Source organism: Rutidosis leptorrhynchoides, chromosome 11 (genome assembly GCF_046630445.1).
Source record: "Rutidosis leptorrhynchoides isolate AG116_Rl617_1_P2 chromosome 11, CSIRO_AGI_Rlap_v1, whole genome shotgun sequence".
Lineage (NCBI taxonomy): Eukaryota > Viridiplantae > Streptophyta > Magnoliopsida > Asterales > Asteraceae > Rutidosis > Rutidosis leptorrhynchoides.
The window spans coordinates 127,984,856-127,999,106 of NC_092343.1; the positions used below are offsets into that span (position 1 = coordinate 127,984,856).

General features: G+C 34.1%; 1 non-coding gene across 1 annotated transcript; it reads left to right on the top strand.

Moving 5' to 3' along the window:
- Positions 1 to 13,081: 13,081 nt before the first annotated feature.
- Positions 13,082 to 13,188, top strand: LOC139878878 (small nucleolar RNA R71). The gene has a single exon (XR_011769738.1). It is a non-coding gene; the product is annotated as a small nucleolar RNA R71 (small nucleolar RNA).
- The last annotated feature ends 1,063 nt before the right edge of the window (positions 13,189 to 14,251 follow it).

A 14,251-nucleotide genomic window follows, 5' to 3' on the forward strand; every position in this document is an offset into this window, starting at 1 on the left:
ATATAGATGTGTCAACATGATAGGTCGAAACATTGTGTACTTGTCTATGGTATCTCAAGATTACATAATATACAATACAAGTTGATTAAGTTATGGTTGGAATAGATTTGTTACCAATTTTCACGTAGCTAAAATGAGAAAAATTATCCAATCTTGTTTTACCCATAACTTCTTCATTTTAAATCCGTTTTGAGTGAATCAAATTGCTATGGTTTCATATTGAACTCTATTTTATGAATATAAACAGAAAAAGTATAGGTTTATAGTCAGAAAAATAAGTTACAAGTCGTTTTTGTAAAGGTAATCATTTCAGTCGAAAGAACGACGTCTAGATGACCATTTTAGAAAATATACTTCCACTTTGAGTTTAACCATAATTTTTGGATATAGTTTCATGTTCATAATAAAAATCATTTTCTCAGAATAACAACTTTTAAATCAAAGTTTATCATAGTTTTTAATTAACTAACCCAAAACAGCCCGCGGTGTTACTACGACGGCGTAAATCCGGTTTTACGGTGTTTTTCGTGTTTCTAGGTTTTAAATCATTAAGTTAGCATATCATATAGATATAGAACATGTGTTTAGTTAATTTTAAAAGTCAATTTAGAAGGATTAACTTTTGTTTTCGAACAAGTTTAGAATTAACTAAACTATGTTCTTGTGATTACGAGTTTAAACCTTCGAATAAGATAGTTTTATATATATGAATCGAATGATGTTATGAACATCATTACTACCTCAAGTTTAGTAGGTAAACCTACTGGAAGTGACAAGAAATGATCTAGCTTCAAAGGATCTTGGATGGCTTGAAAGTTCTTGAAGTAGGATCATGACACAAAAACAAGTTCAAGTAAGATTTTTACTCGAATTAAGATAGTTTATAGTTATAGAAATTGAATCAAAGTTTGAATATGAATATTACCTTGAATAAGAAAGATAACCTACTGTATATAACAAAGGTTTCTCGATCTTAGATGATTACTTGGAATGGATTAGAAAGCTTGGAAGTAAATTAGTAAACTTGAAGGGATTTTTGAAGTGTTCTTGAAGTGTTCTTCCTATGATGATTATATCTTGATTCTTGAAGTGATTTTTGATGAAGATGATGATTAACTACTAGAAAAATACATTCATAATAGTGTGTGTGTGTGTTGAGAGAGAATTAGAAAGAGAATTGGAAGTGAAATGGAGTGAATGATGAGTGGTAATTGGTGAGTGGTGAGTGGGGTTAAAAGGAGTTCTAGTTAGTTGACTAGCTCATGGTAGAAGTTAAAATTGATTAGTCATACATGACATAATCAAGAGTGGAATCCCATGCTAGTTCCCATTGGTATATACCCATAGTAAGTACGTTTTGAAGCTGTGTATAATACGGGTAAGAATACGACTAGAATTCTTGATGAAAGAAAAGAATGGGAAAGTAACTGTAACCATTTTCGTTAAGTATGAGTGTTTTGATATATGTCTTGAAGTCTTCCAAATGTATTTTAATACATCTAAATACACTACATGTATATACATTTTAACTGAGTCGTTAAGTCATCGTTAGTCGTTACATGTAAGTGTCGTTTTGAAACCTTTAAGTTAACGATCTCAATTAATGTTGTTAACCCATTGTTTATTATATCTAATGAGATGTTAAATTATTATATTATCATGATATTATGATATATTAATATATCTTAATATGATATATATACATTTAAATGTCGTTACAACGATAATCGTTACATATATGTCTCGTTTCGAAATCCTTAAGTTAGTAGTCTTGTTTATATGTATATAACTCATTGTTAATATACTTATGGAGATACTTACTTATCATAATCTCATGTTAACCATATTTATATCCATATATATATCATCATGTCGTTTTTACAAGTTTTAACGTTCGTGAATCGCCGGTCAACTTGGGTGGTCAATTGTCTATATGAAACATATTTAAATTAATCAAGTCTTAACAAGTTTGATTGCTTAACATGTTGGAAACATTTAAACATGTAAATATCAATCTCAATTAATATATATAAACATGGAAAAGTTCGGGTCACTACAGTATTGGTGACCCTTGTCACTGGTTTCTTCCCACTTTCTCTTGAGTTGTTTCGTGTTGGCTTCTTCGGCCGCCTACTCTTTAATTCTTCCCTCAATCTGATTTATGAGTTTATGAGCCATTCTACTTGCCTTTTGTATGGAAGCGGGCTCGTGTGAACTCACATCTTCTTGAATCCTTACTGGTAACCCTTTTATAAACGCGTCGATCTTCTCTTCTTCATCTTCGAACGTTCCTGGACATAATAGGCACAACTCTGTGAATCATCGTTCATATGTGGTAATGTTGAACCCTTGTGTTCGTAAATCTCTAAGCTCTACCTTGAGCTTATTGACTTCGTTTCTAGGACGGTACTGCTCGTTCATCAATTGCTTGAATGCCGACCACGGTAGTGCGTAAGCAGCATTTTGTCCTACTTGTTCAAGATAGGTGTTCCACCACGTTAACGCAGTACCTGTGAAGGTATGCGTAGCGTACTTAACTTTATCCTCTTCAGTACACTTACTTATGGCAAACACCGATTCGACTTTCTCGGTCCACCGTTTCAATCCAATTGGTCCTTCAGTTCCATCAAATTCCAAAGGTTTGCAGGCAGTGAATTCTTTGTAGGAGCATCCTACACGATTTCTTGTGGAATTAGTTCCACTGCTAGATCCAGAGTTATTGTTATTTTACATCGCAGCCAGTACTGCGGCTATGTTTGCTGTAAGGAAAACACGGAAGTCTTCCTCGCTCATGTTCAAATTCTGACGAGTCACCGGTGCCATTTCCTTCAAAAATAGCCAAAAGAATTGAGTTAATCATATAGAATTTAAGAGTAGTCAATAGTATTTCGTAGCATAATATGAACTCATTTATAAAAGCTTTTTCTTCATATTAGCGTTTTATAAGTTTAAATTCGGGTACTACCTACCCGTTAAGTTCATACTTAGTAGCTAATATACAATTCAACTACTACAATTCCATATGAAAAACTGATTATAATAATATATCACATATAAATATTCTTCAAACTTACAACATCGCTATATTACATATAACATGAAATATAGTACACTTTGATACAGGACTGTTTTGAAGATAAATCTAGTTAATACGCAAGTTGTTCGGCAAAGGAAATAAAGACACGTAATTCATAAATCCAGAAACAAGTCATGCATTCTGGTTTTACTAAGACGACTTCCCATCCTTGGTCTTGTGGAAAATAATCGTTATAACCATTGGCTAGGCAGCATGTTGTAATGTCGACAAAAGGACGAGGGTTTCGTAATGTCCAACAGCCCTGTAATAATCAAAAAATCTTGTTTCTCACCCCAACTACTGAATCCGTCACTTGTGGGAAGGTTTTATTTAAAAGCTAAAATCTGATGTTCTTTTTTTCACTTTGGTAAGAAGCGAACATCACTAATCTGTAAGCATAACATGCTTCTTTATGTTGCATGTTAGAAGCTCTTTCTAATTCACGAAATCCTATGTTGGGATATGTTGAGTCAAAATAGGTTCTTAACCCGTAGTGTAAAATTGCATTTGGGTTCCCCGCATTTAACGCTTTAAAGAAAACACGGCGTAACTTACGGTCTCCCCAATGTGATATACCCCACCTATCAAAGGAAAGCCTTTTATAAACTAAGGCATTTCTGGAAAGTCTTTCAAATGTTTGACAAGTTAATTTTGCCATAATTAATTGTGCTGATGAATTCTGACCGACTCTAGACAAGATTTCCTCAATCATATCCTCTGGTAGATCTTCTAAAATATTCGGTTGTCTACCCTTAACGTCCATTTTGTTTTTATACTGTAAAATAGACAAGGATTAGATTAGTAAAAGATAATTAACAAGCAATACAAGTAATTTTTACATAGAACATAAAAGTACAAGCACACTACAACACATATAATACAGAACATGATTACAACCCTCTAATATGAATCACTGGTTTCTTCTTCTTTGGACTTGGTTCGTTTTCCTAATTATCTAGGAATATATGGTGTTCCTCTAATACGAGCCGTCATTTTCCACAATGGTTTAGAAAAACCTGGTGGTTTAGAGATTCCCGGGTCATTGTTACATTTTAGGAAATACGGATGTTGCCGATACATATAAAGTTCATCGGGGTTGGAATCGGGTTTCTCTATTTTTATACCTTTTCCCTTATTATTTTCATCGGAATCCTCATCGGGATCCGATCATCGAAAAATTGATAATCTTCCCAATATTTTGCTTCCTCTGCAGAAACACCATTGACCATTATTAATTTTGGTCCGTTGGTTGAGGATTTTCTTTTATTTAATCGATTTACTATAGGTATCAATATTTCTTCCTCCAGAACCTCTTCTTCTTCCAGTTTCTCCTCTTCTGATTCCTCTTCTTCCGGTTCCTCTTCTTCCGGTTCCTCTTCGGGAATTTGTGAATCTTCCCAAATTATATTCGACTCTTCATTATTATTAGGTGAGTCGATGGAATTTGTACTAGTGGTAGACATCTATCACACAATATCAAACACATTAAGAGATTAATATATCACATAATATTTACATGTTAATAATATATAGTTTCCAACAAAAGTGTTAAGCAATCGTTTTTAAAGAAAACACGGTCGAAGTCCAGACTCACTAATGTATCCTAACAAACTCGATAAGACACACTAATGCAAATTTATGGTTCTCTAAGACCAACTTTCGGATACCAACTGAAATGTCCCGTTCATATTGATTATAAACGTTCCATATTAATTGATTTCGTTGCGAGGTTTTGACCTCTATATGAGACATTTTTCAAAGACTGCATTCATTTTTAAAACAACCTTAATGTGAAGATCGCTCCAAATCCATATGGACAATACGTCATTCATTGATTTCATTACGAGGTATTTGACCTCTATATGATACGTTTTGTAAACATTGCATTCTTTTGAAAAGGCACACCATAAATGAATATTTAAATCAAAGATTTTGGACATCTGATGATTTCTACATATAGACAATCACCGTAAATAATAGTTTACAATAGTACTTCCGTTGACAATGCAGTCAAAATAAGATACATGGTGATGATTTGGTGAATGCAACGTTTCCTTGAAAAGTATGTCATGTAAGACTCCATGCACATAGCTTGTCTAACATATAAGCAACATCGGAAGACTTCTAGTAAACCTGAGAATAAACATGCTAACAAGTGTCAACACAAAGGTTGGTGAGTTCATAGTTTTATTGTTTCGTATAATCTGTATGTAAAGGTGAATCACAAGTTTTCAGTTGTTTCATCCAGAAACGTTTATCAAAATATTCTACGAAATTGAGCACCCTGGTAACTAAACTTAACGTATATATATTTTATACCCTTTGTATAATCATCTTAATAATACACGCAAATCAACGTGTACGCTTCTCAAATAGCATACGTCCGTTAAAAGGCTAGTGCTCTAGCTCGGACGGGGATATCAAGCCCTATGGATCCATATACTACTACTCGCGCCCACCAGTTCTTATAACTGGCAGTTAACAGTTACCAAAGCTAAGGGATTTTCAGTTCAAACTCAGTGTAGAATTAAGTATGTACTTGTATCCATTGCATTTAAAATAAAGTGCATGTATTAGCAGCATATAAAGTCGTTCAACAAAATATGATCGAAACTCGGATTACCAAATAACCGTAGATCTCAACCTAGAGAACATATGTTGGTCAATAAATGTCTATCAAGCTAGGTCAGGTCATAGTGTATAACAATCCTAATGCTTGAGATCGACATACAAAAGTTATCCAAAGTCGTTTCAAAAAGTCAATTTTGACAATAGTTCAACAAAACGAGACATACCTTATATAAGGATTCATTTACTCGGTTGGTAATATTCAAAAATCCAATTTATCAATCTCGTAAACAAGTTGTTTAAATCTTAATTATAGATTCAAAAGCAATTTCAATTAACGTTAATCATAATTCAGTTGATCATATCTTTTAATCCGTTCATCGAAATTATTCGATATCTAAATGAAAAGTTATTGATTTTTCGCCAGCTTTCCAAAAACATGTACATCATATACCTTTTACCAGTAATATATGTATTTAATTCGTGATTCATTATAAACTGTTTAACGATGAAATTTAGCATACATGCATGCATAAATATATATACTCGAGCACTAGACATGGATACACAATTAATGTATAAAAGATAAAATATGAGTGCTTACGTATCAATATTGAGATTCAATATTGTAGGAAAGTACGTAGACGCAACAGAGATGATAATCACTAGATTTGATTCACAAATATACCCTCGAACATTACCCATAACCTCCTTGGCAATAACCCATAATTTCCTTAGCTCTATCCCGCTCAAAAACCCATTTTGAAGGTGACACGCTCATAACCTCGTCGTAGTATTTTAGGTATATATACTACTAATAATAATATTATAATAAGATTAATAATAATAATATTAATCTTAATAATAATAATAATATAAAAAAAAAATACAGAGGAATGAATCGAGCTTTTATAGTATGTGGCCTGCTACAGTACCTCATGCGATCGCATGAGTTTCAGTGTTTTTGCCATGCGATCGCATGGCCGCCTTATCCTGTTTTTGTTTGCTAGTTCGTCGACATCAAATAGTGTTACTGTAGCAAATAGTGTTTACGGTAGCAAATAGTGTTACTGTAGCAAATAGTGTTTACTGTAGCAAATAGTGTTGCTGTAGCACTGTAGCAAAATACGGTTTCACTGTAACAAATAGTGTTTTACTGTAGCAAATAGTGTTTTACTGTAGCAAAGTCATTTTTACTTGTACATATATATATATATATATATATATATATACATACATATAATTGTTCATGAATCGTCGAGAGCAGTCAAATGTAATTTAATACATGAAACAGTTCTAAAATTTTGTGATTCAACTTCATAGACTTTGCTTATCGTGTCAAAAACATTAAATCATTTAAAGATAAAGTTTAAATTTGGTCAGAAATTTTCGGGTCATCACACTTAACCTTTATTTTATCGATAAAGATTTAAAAAGCATTACGTATATTATCAAATAATGATAATCTAAAATATACCGTTTACACACGACCATTACATAATGGTTTACAATAAGAATATATTACATCAAAAATAAGTTTATTGAATGCAGTTTTTACATAATATCATACAAGCATGGACTCCAAATCTTGTCCTTATTTTAGTATGCAACAGCAGAAGCTCTTAATAATCACCTGAGAATAAACATGCTTAAAACATCAACAAAAAATGTTGGTGACTTATAGGTTTAACCTATATATTATCAAATCATAATAATAGACCACAAGATTTCATATTTCAATATACATCCCATACATAGAGATAAAATTCATTCATATGGTGAACACCTGGTAATCGACATTAACAAGATGCATATAGAATATCCCCATCATTCCGGGACACCCATCGGATATGATAATTTTGAAGTACTAAAGCATTTCAAATTCCAGAATGGGGCTTGTTGGGCCCGATAGATCTATCTTTAGGATTCGCGTCAATTTGGGGGTCTGTTCCCAAATTCTTAGGCTACCAAGCTAAAAAGGGGCATATTCAGCTTCGATCATTCACCCATATAATGTAGTTTCATTTACTTGTGTCTATTTCGTAAAACATTTATAAAACTGCATGTATTCTCATCCCAAAATATTAGATTTTAAAAGTGGGACTATAACTCACTTTCACAGATTTTTACTTCGTCGGAAAGTAAGACTTGGCCACTGGTCGATTCACGAACCTATAACAAATATGTACATATATATCAAAGTATTTTCAAAATATATTTACAATATTTTTAATACTTTTTACTGTTTTAAGTTTATTAAGTCAGCTGTCCTCGTTAGTAACCTACAACTAGTTGTCCATAGTTAGATATACAGAAATAAATCGATATATATTATCTTGAATCAATCCACAACCCAGTGTATACACGTCTCAGGCTAGATTACAACTCAAAGTATATATATTTTTGGAATCAACCTCAACCCTGTATAGCTAACTCCAACATTACTGCATATAGAGTGTCTATGGTTGTTCCAAATAATATATATAGATGGGTCGATATGATATGTCAAAACATTTGCATACGTGTCTATGGTATCCCAAGATTACATAATATATTAGAATACATGTATAATACAATATAAGTTAGCTAGGATATGATTTGTATATAATTGTTACAATATTTCCCGTAGCTACAACAATCAAAAAATATCCAATCTTGTTTTACTCATAACTTCTTCGTTTTAAATTCGTTTTGAGTGAATCAAATTGCTATGGTTTTATATTGAACTTAAGTTTATGAATCTAAACAAAAAAGTATAAGTTTATAGTCAGAAATACAGGTTTCAAGTCGTTTTTGTAAGAGGTAGTCATTACAGTCGAAAGAACGACGTCTTGATGACCATTTTGAAAAACATACTTTCACTTTGAGTTTAACCATGATTTTTGGATATAGTTTCATGTTCATAAGAAAAATCATTTTCCCAGAAGAACAACTTTTAAATCAAAGTTTATCATAGTTTTTAATTATCAAACCCAAAACAGCCCGCGGTGTTACTACGACGGCGTACGTCCGGTTTTACGGTGTTTTTCGTGTTTCCAGGTTTTAAATCATTAAGTTAGCATATCATATAGATATATAACATGTGTTTAGTTGATTTTAAAAGTCAAGTTAGAAGGATTAACTTTTGTTTGCGAACAAGTTTAGAATTAACTAAACTATGTTCTAGTGATTTCAAGTTTAAACCTTCGAATAAGGTAGTTTTATATATATGAATCGAATGATGTTATGAACATCATTACTACCTCAAGTTTTGTGGATAAACCTACTGGAAATGAGAAAAATAGATCTAGCTTCAAAGGATCCTTGGATGGCTTGAAAGTTCTTGAAGCAGAATCATGACACGAAAACAAGTTCAAGTAAGATTTCCACTCGAAATAAGATTGTTATAGTTATAGAAATTGAATCAAAGTTTGAATATGAGTATTACCTTGTATTAGAAAGATATATTACTGTAAATAAGAAAGATTTCTTGAGGTTGAATGATCACTTTACAAGATTGGAAGTAAGCTAGCAAACTTGGAAGTATTCTTGATTTTATGAAACTAGAATTTATAGAATTTATGAAGAACACTTAGAACTTGAAGATAGAACTTGAGAGAGATCAATAAGATGAAGAAAATTGAAGAATGAAAGTGTTTGTAGGTGTTTTTGGTCGTTGGTATATGGATTAGATATAAAGGATGTGTAATTTTGTTTACATGTAAATAAGTCATGAATGATTACTAATATTTTTGTAATTTTATGAGATATTTCATGCTAGTTGCCAAATGATGGTTCCCACATGTTTTAGGTGACTCACATGGGCTACTAAGAGCTGATCATTGGAGTATATATACCAATAGTACATACATCTAAAAGTTGTGTATTGTACGAGTACGAAGACGGGTGTATACGAGTAGAATTGTTGATGAAACTGAACGAGGATGTAATTGTAAGCATTTTTGTTAAGAAAAAGTATTTTGATAAGTGTCTTGAAGTCTTTCAAAAGTGTATGAATACATATTAAAATACTACATGTATATACATTTTAACTGAGTCGTTAAGTCATCGTTAGTCGTTACATGTAAATGTTGTTTTGAAGCCTTTAGGTTAACGATCCTGTTAAGTGTTGTTAACCCATTGTTTATTATATTAAATGAGATGTTAAATTATTACATTATCATGATATTATGATGTATTAATATATCTTAATATGATATATATATACAATTAAATGTCGTTACAACGATAATCGTTACATATATGCCTCGTTTCGAAATCCTTATTCACTTTAATAATTCATACTTTAATAATTCACTTTAATAATTCATACTTTAATAATTCACTTTAGTAGTCTTGTTTTTACATATGTAGTTCATTGTTAATATACTTAATGATATGTTTACTTATCATAATACCATGTTAACTATATATATATTCATATATATGACATCATATATTTTTTACAAGTTTTAATGTTCGTGAATCACTGGTCAACTTGGGTGGTCAATTGTCTATATAAAACCTATTTCAATTAATCAAGTCTTAACAAGTTTGATTGCTTAACATGTTGGAAACACTTAATCATGTAAATAACAATTTCATTTAATATATATAAACATGGAAAAGTTCGGGTCACTACAATAGGGACATGTAAAGGTCATCTTTTCTTGATCCTCGGAGTTTATCGGGATTTAGAAGTATCCCGAAAACCCGTCAAGAAAGCAATAGAATTCTCTCCCACTTAAACGTTCAATCATTTGATCGATGTAGGGGAGTGGGAAATGGTCTTTTCGTGTTGCGTCATTTAGACGTCTATAGTCAATGCATACGTGCCATCCCGTGATGGTTCGAGTTGGGACAAGTTCATTTTGGTCGTTTAAGATCACCGTGGTCCCTCCCTTTTTGGGCACCACTTGGACGGGACTCACCCATGGCGAGTCGGATATTGGATAAATAAGCCCCGCGTTCAAAAGTTTGATCACTTCCTTCTTGACAACCTCTTTCATGTTTGGGTTAAGTCTTCGTTGTCGTTGGACAACCGGTTTGTAGTTCTCCTCCATGAGGATTTTATGCGTGCAATATGATGGATTGATCCCCGGGATGTTCGTGGTTTTCCATGCTATTGCCTTATGGTGGGACTTAAATAATGAGACAAGTTGGGTCTTTTGGTCTTGGGTGAGTTTCGAAGAAATAATCACCGGAAGTTGGTTTTCTTCCTTAAGATATGCATATTCAAGATGTTCGGGGAGTTCTTTAAGCTCAAGAGTCGGAGGCTCCTCCCATGAAGACTTGATTCGGAATCTATCTTCATGAGGGATGGACTCAAATGAATCTTCCCGAATGGTCTCATCTTTACTTTCAAAATCATCAACATTAACATTCATTAGTTCCTTAAAATCGGCCTCTAAATCCACAATCTCATTATCACAAGTTTGGTCGAACTCCGAAGTATCAACCTTTAAAATTTTTTCAAGTTCATCATGCACATAAAGGTCAAAATGATCAAAGGCATAGCACTCATCGTCATCGGTGTTACTCGGTTGCTTTATAGCTTCCCGAATATTGATGGCCACACGCTCTTCGCCAACTCCAATGTTAAGTTGGTTGCGTTGTACTAAGATGATGGTGTCGGCGGTCGCCAAAAATGGTCTACCTAAGATGAGGGGGACTTGAAGGTCCTCCTTCATCTCTATGACAACAAAATCGACCGGGAACACCAAGGTGTCAATGCTAACCAAGATGTCCTCGGCGATGCCAATAGTGGTATCAAACGAATGGTTGGTCAATCTTATCCTAATTCGAGTTGGTTTAAGAGGTCCAAGACCAAGCCTCTCGTAAAGTGAATTGGGGCATTAGGTTAATGCTTGCACCCAAGTCGGCTAGTGCATTGAATACTTCCGATTCACCAAACTTACAAGGGAAAACAAATTTTCCCGGGTCTCCTAACTTCTTAGGAATCCTTGGCCTTGATGCAAGAATCTTATTGCACTCCTCTTCGATAAAGAAAGATGTTTCGTCATGGTATTTACCCCTTTGAGATATTAGCTCCTTGATGAACTGACCGTAATTCGGCATTCCTTTAAGCACATTGGTGCGAGACGTTTTTCATCATTTCTTGAAACTTTTTGTATTGAGCCGCCAACTTGTCCTTCTTTAAAGCTTTTGGATATGGTACCGGTCTCGTAATCTTTGAAGACTCATCACCCTTTTTCTTACTCGATTCATCATTACTCGTACCCTCGGTTGAGTTGACCTTTTCTTTACCCTTCTCCTTACTAACCCCGGTATCCTCTTTAATAAAACTTGGTAGTGGTTCATGGGTTATAAAGGGTTGTGGTTGAGGATCTTCGACCCCTTTAGTGGTTAAACTGCTTCGAGTAGTTATGGCATTGACATTTTCATTTTGGTTTGGGTTATTAGGGTTTTGGTTGGTGCTTTCGATAGGAATCACTCTTGAGTTGTTATGTTGTTGGTTTTGATTGTGTTGACGGTTATTGTTGTAATTGTTAATCGGGTTTACTTGAGTGTTTGAAAGTAAAGTTCCTTGTGGTCTTTCGGCAACTTGGGTTGAAAGTTGGCCAACAGCACTCTCAAGGTTTTGGAATGAGGCTTGTTGGTTTCGAATTTGTTGCCTTAAGAATTCATTCTCGTTCATTAGAAAAGCTCCGGTTGATTCTACCTTCTTGATATATTTTTGCATGATTTCTTCTAAGCTCTTCGAAGGTTGGGATTGTTGATTGTTTTGTTGAGGTTGTTGATTGTAACCTTGGTTATTTTGTGATTGACTATAACCTTGGTTTTTTTTTATAATTTGAATTTGCTTGACTGTTGTAAGGTTGGTTGTTGTAAGGTTGTTGGTTTTGGTATTGGAAGTTGTTGTTTCTGTTTTGGTTATAGTTTTTGTAACCTTGATTTCGGTTTTGGTTTGTGAATCCGGGTGGTGTATTGGTTTGGTTGGTGAATGATACTTGTTTTTTATTAGGATTGTAGTAGCTTTGGTTACATGTTCCTCCCCGTTGGTAGTTTTGATTACTCACGTAGTTCACATGAGCATCCGAATTCATGGGAATATCATCTAGATCAACATGATTGCATTGAGTAATTTGAGGGCAATTCTTTGTGAAATGTGGACCCTCGCATCATTGACTACCTACTTGCATTGCAACTACCGTTTGTTGAATCTTCTTCAATTCTTTCCCAAAAGTTTGAAATTGATTGTTCAAGCTTGCAAGCGTCACTTGCCCTTTATCACTCTCGACTTATGCTACATTCGTCCTTGCTAAATCTCGCGGTGAAGGTGCTCATTCATATGTATTGACCGAGATATCTTCTAGCATAATTTCGGCCGCATTTGGTGATTTGTACATAAATACCCCACCGGTTGAAGAATCAAGATATCGCTTCATTAACATATTACAACCTTGATAGAATGTGTTGATATACTCCTTCTTCATCAAACCATGCGGTGGGCAAGCTCTTAGTAGCTTCTTGAATCGTACCCATGCATCATACAAACTCTCATCACTCCGTTGTGTGAACCCATTAATCTCCATCCTAAGCCGCTCTACTTTTGACGGTGGAAAGAAATGATTGATAAACTCGTTTGTTAATTCTTGAAAAGACCTTATGGAATCGGATGGTAAACTTCGCATCCAAGCTTTTGCGTCTCCTTGAAGTGTGAAGGGAAATGCCCTTAGCTTAAAAGCGTCATCGGTGACGTTTTTGGTTTTGTAAATGTCACAAAGATTTTTTAAAGTGTTGAATATGTTCGAACGGATTTTCATCTATCAACCCATGAAAGTATGTATCCTTGATCAACGTGAAAAAGTTACCCTCGATCTTCCAATTATCCGCTTCAATTGGTGGTTTTGTAATAGACGGTGCTATCATTGTTGGTGCAACTAATCTAGCGTTCCACATTGGCATGTCGTTTGGATCATTCAATAATTCTTGATTAACCAGAGGACCATTAGGATTGCCCTCTTCATCGTGAATCGGATTACCATTTGGATCCATCTCTTCTAAACAAAATGGCAAAGCTTCGAAATTCTTTCTTAATACCCTTTCTTCTCTACGATTATAAACCCTGTGCACGTGTCTTTCTGGATCGAAAAATGGTTGTGTGAATTCTTGATCCTTTTGAGACCTTGTTTTCATACACCAAATGTACCTATCCTTCAATCACAACACAAACACAAGCGGTTTTCCACACGAAAATAATAATATAAAATGCAAAAAGTAACTTCCGTAAGGGTGAACCCCTACGAAAGGGTCGAACAATTAAAAGTTTAAATCAAATAACCAACTAAGCTAACTGCATCCCCGGCAGCGGCGCCAAGAAAGTGTGATGCGTTCGTGCGATATACATCTTTTACCCTCTAAATTTATATTTGATTTAAACACTACAATCAAGCACACACAACTAACGAGCACTTAGAACCCGGTTATTATAGCACTTTGATGTAAGTATTCTTATCAAGTTCGTCCCAAGAGACACGGTGTAAGTCGGATAGTTGAAACTATCAATTGTCCTAGGGTTTGTTTGATTGGGGGAGGGGGTTCGATTGATATCAACTAACAACTAAAACTTGCACAATTAAACAAACCTATATTTATCAATTAAAC